Source organism: Rutidosis leptorrhynchoides, chromosome 8 (genome assembly GCF_046630445.1).
Source record: "Rutidosis leptorrhynchoides isolate AG116_Rl617_1_P2 chromosome 8, CSIRO_AGI_Rlap_v1, whole genome shotgun sequence".
Lineage (NCBI taxonomy): Eukaryota > Viridiplantae > Streptophyta > Magnoliopsida > Asterales > Asteraceae > Rutidosis > Rutidosis leptorrhynchoides.
The window spans coordinates 258,072,332-258,079,848 of record NC_092340.1 but is presented as its reverse complement, the minus strand read 5'-3'; positions in this window follow the sequence as shown (position 1 = coordinate 258,079,848).

Sequence of the window (7,517 nt, the reverse complement as noted above, 5' to 3'; positions counted from 1 at the left end):
ATGTGTTCCTGCCCGCCCAAAAACATTATAATCTGACATACGCCTCCAGACGGCGTTCGCATCAAAATTCCTATCTACCCTTTCACCACGATAAATCAAATTCATACAATTGGGTAGTAGTAATTCAGCGGGCGTATATATCTGCAAAGCCCTGGCCATGTCCAGCATGGACATCCTGTACATCCTACGGCCAAGTATAAACCTAAGAAAAATTCTATCATCTAATCTATCTACATCTACATTTAATGCTATAGTACTCATCAGCTCAACACACCATTCCTTATATACAGGTCTACGAATGGTGAATAAACATTCCCAATCAGTAAAAGAAGTACTGCCATACCTTTGAATCAGATGCTCCCTAACACGGTCAGCTAGTTGGACCCTTTCCAAAGGATTCCAATCAATTACCCTAGGCACCTCTACATCTTTCGTTACTAATTTGAATTTATTACTTTGATATGCCGGGTAATCTCTCCAGCTTCTATCGAATCTCAGATTAGGATGCAATGTATGTTCAGGAATCGTTGGGTATTCTACTGGCGGATGCATCAGAATTACTATGAATTCATTAACAAACTGTAGCGGATCATAATAAGGTACATGTTGATCAAGCTGATGTTGTTGTTCCTATTGTGGTTCTTGTTCGGGTTCTGGCTCGTATTGCGGCTCATATTCTGGTTCAGGTTCTTGTTGTGGTTATCTAGATGACGATGAAGCACCAGCAGTATCGGTTTTCTGCAAAACACATTAAACACAAAATTTGTGCATTCAAATATGCATTAGTGTTAGCAAAATAACAACTTAAATTAACCACAATAACATGTTCAATCAAAATTAAACTTATACACATTTTCTCAATTTTTACAATTCTACACTTTTTCAAATAAGCACATATAAAAATGTATAAAAAGTTCATAAGCATTTAACTCAAATAACATGTCAAAATAGTCATTACTAGCAATTAAACAAGTCTCAAATGGCAATTATATCAAATTAATCAAGTTCATGAATTTTAGACTTAAAAAGTCTACTTTAATCTCCAAAAATCATGTTTAGGATCAATGTTTGGATCATTTAACTACCTAAACATGTTACACTACTTAATTTAGCAATAATTCATGACAAAAATCGGCCATAACCTGTTTATATCAAAAAGGCCCAAATTGCTCAAGAACACAAACCCTAGATTTCTAAAAATTTTGAAGTTTTTGGCTTCAAATCATGTTAAATAGCATCAATCTAGGTTATACATGCATAATATACTAATAATTTAACTGTAATTACACTAGAAATTAACAAAATTGCATTAGGTAAAATATTGGTAATTATCACAAAAACTAGAAATTTTAAGAGTTTAGGGGTGTAATTTTTACCTTTTTGTTGAAGAATCCGAAACTAGGCATGATTATAGCGAATTGTAGCAATAAATTTCGTGAATTTTGGTGAAAAAATGGCGATTTTAGGAGTGTATATGTGTGTGTGTGTGTGTGTGTGTTCGTGTATGTGTTGGTGTTTGAAGTGAGGCAGAACCAGAAGCTCGATGCCTTTTGATCCTGGCCAGAAAATCAGCTCCATGCGATCGCATGGAGTTGAAGTTCAAAACCCATGCGATCGCATGGGCCTGGTATTTTTTTTATTATATAAAATCTTATAACTTTTAAAACATAAATTAATAAAATTTTAAAAATTTGTTTCTTTTTAGGATGAGGGTGTTTCGGATCGTTATCCTAGTCCGTCCCTCGACAAAATTTTAAGATTTTGGTAATTCAAAGCGCGGTTTTAAAAGTAAAGATTTTTAGGTTTTTTAAATGTTTTTGGCATACTTTAGTTCAATAAGATTAAAAATAATGATAATAAAAGTTCTCGTCCCTCCCTTGGGTAGAGCAATTTCGGTTCAACGACCTAGTCTTCAACTCACGACGAATTTTAAAAATCATATTTTTAACTTAGCGAAATAAAGTAAATTTTTGTTTTTAAATTCACACAAAACATAAATTTAAATTGCATAAAATTAAAAATTCATATTAATAATATTTAAAAATTCACACCAAACTTATATTATATTTTTGTTTTTATACATACAAACTTATATTAAAAATATTAATTTTTCAAATATTTACAAACTTAAATATATTGATTTAAAAAAAATTACAATATTAGTTTAATATTTATATATTAATTTTAAAAACAAAGTAAAAATAAAATTAAAAATCTTTTTGGTCTTTTATCCCACTTTAATCAATCAAATATTATCAAAAATATGCGCCCCTCTTTTCGGTAAAGTAATTTCGGCTATATAACCTAGTTTTACTCCTGACGAATTTTTGAAATATTTTGGGTTGATTGATTAAAGATATTTATACCTTAAGAATAAATGGTAAATTTCGCAGTGATGTAATAAATTTTTGTATGATATCAATAATTTCGGTCGCAAAGCCTAATTTTATTGAATACCAATTTAATACTTTATAGCGAACGATTTAGCGTTTATTATCAAAAGGTTAAAAATAATAAAAATAAAAATAAAAACTGTACATACTTACCTGTGAAATAGAATTCTTAGTGACCTGCTTTAGCCCACTCATAAGATAGTCGGACTAATTGGTTTTCCATAGCTACATAGGCGTAACCTCGAGCATTCAATGTTTTTTCTTCGAAACATATGAACGGTCCATCTCTGCATAAAGTAACGAATTCGGTATTGGAGTATGTCTGATTCGTCGAGCATTTTCCTTCATGTGACCATTTTTCGCATTTGTGACATCTTTCAAGGTGTCGAGCCCTTCTTTTTGCTGCGGATTTTGATTTTCCTTTACCAAACTGTAACTTATTATTTTCGTTCCTGGATTCTTTTCTTACTCCATCCAATTTACCTCTGATTAATGATACCAATTCACTTGGAAGGGTGTCATTATTACGTTTGGTGATCAAAGCGTGTAGTATTAGACCATGGTTTAATTCACAGGAAGTCTTCATCTCGTAAAACCTAAAAAAATTAAAAATTCAGAATGGGGGGAGAAGACTAGTTCTTTAGGGTCTGCTAGGGAAAGACCATTCGGGTTCCATTTTCGAGAACTACATGAAAACAGAAAATCTAACTATAACAGAAATACATATTATCCTTTAAAGACTTGATTCTCCCCACACTTAGTTAGCTGTGGTGTTGAAATTGTGATTAACTTCGTTGTCAACTTCCATCGGACTATCTATGTAATGTTTAACTCTGTGACCATTAACCTTAAATTCAATCCCATTTGAATTTATTAATTCTATTGTTCCGTATGGAAAAACTCTTTTGACTATGAATGGTCCAGACCATCTTGATTTCAATTTTCCAGGAAATAGCTTGAATCGTGAATTGAAAAGAAGAACTCTGTCTCCTTCCTTAAATTCTTTTGAACTTCTGATTCTTTTATCATGCCATTTCTTCGTTCTTTCCTTATAGATTAACGAATTTTCGTATGCTTCATGTCTCAATTCTTCTAATTCATTTAGTTGGCTTAACCGTAGACGTCCAGCTTCATGTAAATCAAGATTACATGTCTTCAAAGCCCAAAATGCTTTGTGTTCAATTTTTATTGGAAGATGACATGCTTTTCCGTAAACGAGTCTGAAAGGTGTGGTTTCAATTGGAGTTTTGTAGGCTGTTCTAAAAGCCCAGAGTGCTTCCTCCAATTTCATGGACCATTCCTTCGGATTTGATCCTACGATTTTCTCTAGAATACGTTTTAAAGCTCGGTTGGTATTTTCAACTTGTCCACTTATTTGTGGATGATAAGCGGTGGAGATTTTATGAGTTACTCCATATCTTTTAAGAACTTTCTCAAGTTGATTATTACAAAAATGAGTACCCCGATCACTTATTAAAGCGTTCGGTGTTCCAAACCTTGCAAAAAGACGTTTTAAAAAGTTGACTACAACTTGTGCATCGTTAGTTGGGAGAGCTTGTGATTCCGTGCATTTAGATACATAATCAATGGCAACGAGAATATAAAGATTATTATGAGATTTTAGAAATGGATCCATAAAGTCAATACCCCAAATGTCAAATACTTCACATACTTGAATGACATTTTGTGGCATTTCATCATGTTGACTTATTTTTCCGGCCCTTTGACAAGCATCACAGGATTTGCAAAGAAGGTGTGCGTCTTTGAAAATTGTAGGCCAATAGAATCCTGCATCTTAAACTTTTCTTGCTATAAGTTGAGGCCCATAATGCCCTCCTGTTGGTCCTGTGTGATAATGGTTTAAGATTTTACTAGCTTCATCTCCGAATACACATCGGCGTATTATTCCATCCGGACAACTTTTAAACAAATGTGGATCTTCCCAGAAATAGTGTTTTATATCACTAAAGAATTTCTTTCGTTTTTGGTACGATAATCCTTTTTCAAGGAATCCACATACTAAGTAGTTTGCATAGTCTGCAAACCATGGAATTTCACTATAATCTATCTTCAATAGATATTCATCAGGAAAGTTATCTTGTATGGCCGATTCATTTAGAACTTCTAATTCAGGATTTTCAAGACGAGAAAGATGATCAGCGGCGAGATTTTCTGCTCCCTTTTTATCTCGGATTTCAATATCGAACTCTTGTAAGAGTAAGATCCAACGGATTAATCGTGGTTTGGCATCTTGTTTCGAAAATAGGTATCTAAGAGCAGAATGGTCGGTATAGACCACCGTTTTTGCTAGAACGAGATATGAACGAAATTTATCAAAAGCAAAGACAATAGCAAGGAGTTCTTTTTCAGTAGTTGTATAATTTGTTTGTGCTCCTTGTAACGTCTTACTAGCATAATAAATAGGTTGAAATCGTTTTTCAATCCTTTGTCCTAAAACGGCTCCCATTGCAAAATCACTTGCATCACACATGAGTTCAAATGGTAGATTCCAGTTTGGAGTTATCATGTTTGGCGCATTAGTAAGTTTCTCTTTAAGAATATTAAAATATTTGATGCATTCATCTGAAAAGATAAATGGAGCATCTTTTTCAAGGAGTTTGTTCATAGGAGTGGCAATTTTAGAAAAATCTTTTATGAAACGTCGGTAAAAACCAGCATGCCCTAGAAAACTCCTAACTCCTCTAACATTGGTGAGATGTGGAAGTTTAGCAATTACATCTACTTTAGCTCTATCCACTTCAATTCCTTCCTTTGAAATTTTATGACCAAGAACGATGCATTCTTTAACCATGAAATGACATTTCTCCCAATTAAGTACTAGATTTGATTGTTCGCATCTAATAAGCATTCGTTCAAGATTAACTAGACATGATTCAAAAGTATCACCGACTGAAAAGTCATCCATGAAAACTTCCATTCATTCTTCTATCATGTCGTGAAAAATCGCCATCATGCACCTTTGAAAGGTTGCAGGGGCGTTGCAAAGTCCAAATGGCATGCGTTTATAAGCAAAAGTACCATAAGGGCACGTGAATGTGGTTTTCTCTTGGTCCTCGGGTGCTATTGGAATTTGAAAATATCCGGAAAAACCATCAAGAAAACAATAGTAACTATTTTCGGCTAATCTTTCCAACATTTGATCAATAAAAGGTAAGGGAAAGTGATCTTTTCTGGTGGCGTCATTCAATTTTCTATAATCGATACAAATACGCCATTCTGTTACAGTCCTAGTAGGAATAAGCTCATTTTTCTCATTTGTGATGACAGTCGTGCCACCCTTCTTAGGCACGCATTGAACTGGGCTTACCCATGGACTATCAGAGATTGGATAAATTAAACCTGCATCAAGCAGTTTAATAATTTCTTTCTTAACAACATCTTGCATGTTAGGATTTAGTCTTCTTTGGCGTTGCACATATGTTTTATGACCTTCTTCCATAAGGATTTTATGTGTGCAATACGAAGGACTTATTCCTTTAATATCATGAATTTTCCATGCAATGGCTGGTTTATGAGCTTTTAGCACAGAAATGAGTTTAGATTTTTCATTTTCAGTAAGAGAAGACGATATTATTACAGGTAATTTAGATTCACCATGTAAATAAGCATATTCCAAATGGTTTGGAAGTGGCTTTAACTCTAATGTCGGTGGTTCTTCTATCGATGATTTATATCGATATCTGTCTTTTTCTTTTAGCATTTGAATTTCTTCTGTTGTTGGTTCATATCCATTAGCCATAAGTGTAGCTAACGTTTCAGTTTCATCAATTGGTTCAGTTCCTTCTCCTAAAGAACATTCTTCTGTTCCTTGTAATTCTGGAAATTCTTCTAACAATTCTGCATGTGAATCTATAGTTTGAATATAATAACATGTATCATCTGCAGATTGCGGTTGTTGCATGGCTTTATCAACAGAAAAGGTAACACTCTCGTCCTCTATACTTAGGGTCAGATTCTTACCGAACACGTCTATTATTGCTTTAGCCGTGTTTAAGAATGGTCTTCCTAATATGAGAGGTACTCGAGAATCTTCTTCCATGTCCAGAATAACAAAATCTACGGGAAATACTAAAGTACCAACTTTAACTAGCATGTTCTCCATTATCCTTCTAGGATATTTTACTTATCTATCTGCTAGTTGTATACTTATTCGTGTTGGTTTCAATTCTCCAAGGTCTAGTTTAGCGTATAGTGAATACGGCATTAGATTTATACTAGCACCTAAGTCTACCAATGCTTCTATTGAACTAAGACTACCCAGAAAACATGGAATTGTGAAACTTCCTGGATCAGATAATTTTTCTGGTATCTTATTCAACAGCACTGCAGAACAATTAGCATTCATAGTAACTGCCGAGAGTTCTTCCATTTTCTTTCTATTTGTGATTAGATCTTTCAAGAATTTAGCATATCTAGTCATTCCTGAAATCACATCAATGAAAGGAAGATTTACATTTATTTGTTTAAACATATCCAAGAATTTGGATTGCTCGGCTTCAAGTTTCTCTTTTCTCATTTTACTCGTGTAAGGAAGTGGTGGTTGGTATGGTTTAACATAAGGTTTAGCCTTAACTGTGTTATCTTCATTAACCTTTTCAACTACCGGTTCGTTTTCCTTATCTTGTTCAGATTGTGGTTCTTGTGGAGTAGGAATAGTTTCATCAGAAATTACAGGTATTTCAGGTGGCTTAAGTGTAATACCACTTCTCGTGGTAATGGCTTTAGCTGTTTCATTCCGGGAGTTAGCATTTGTATCACTAGGTAGACTTCCCGATTTTCTTTCACCTATTAACCTTGCTAGGTTACTTACTTCTTGTTCCAAATTTTGAATAGAAGCTTGTTGATTTCTAAATGCTTGAGCATTTTGTTCATTGGTTTGTTTCTAAGATGTGAAAAATTGAGTTTGAGATTCAACTAGCTTTGACATCATATCTTCTAAATTTTGCTTTTTATCATCGATTTGTGGTGGTTTGTTTTGAAAATTAGGTCTTTGCTGATTGTAAGTATTGTTGGATACTTGTTGATTGCTAGGACCTTGTTGGTTGTTGTATGGAACATTTCGGTTATAATTCTGGTTTTGATTGTAAATTGGTCTTGGCGGTT